This window comes from Pholis gunnellus, assembly GCF_910591455.1.
Source record: "Pholis gunnellus genome assembly, chromosome: 1".
NCBI classification, from domain to species: domain Eukaryota; kingdom Metazoa; phylum Chordata; class Actinopteri; order Perciformes; family Pholidae; genus Pholis; species Pholis gunnellus.
Window position 1 is genome coordinate 15,819,711 of NC_136528.1, and position 419 is coordinate 15,820,129.

Below are 419 nucleotides of genomic sequence, written 5' to 3' on the forward strand. Positions count from 1 at the left end.
TGACATCAGATCCTGACATCTCCGCTCGAGGCTGCTTCGCTATTTAAGCCACTGTTAAATTATTCCTCCCACCGCCACTGGACTACAAATACAGAGCGATCCGGTTGGCTGAGGCAGCAATGACGTCACGCAATGTTGACTGAAAATGTCCTTTATTAATGTATTAGGGTTAACTATGATTGTATGTGATGTTGTATTATTTCTGTATTTCCTCATCCTTGGCTGCTATTTCAATTTATGTGAGTCTACTACAGTAAAATAAGGTAAAGGTTGTAATTAATGGCTATAAATTATTTACTGATATGTTTTAGATCACCTATAACCCATTTTAAAGAACTACTGTTGGTTGCTATGTTGTGGCTGTGTTTATTCCTCACTCAGCATGACATCTGATTTGTTGTTTAAGTTTTAACTAATCA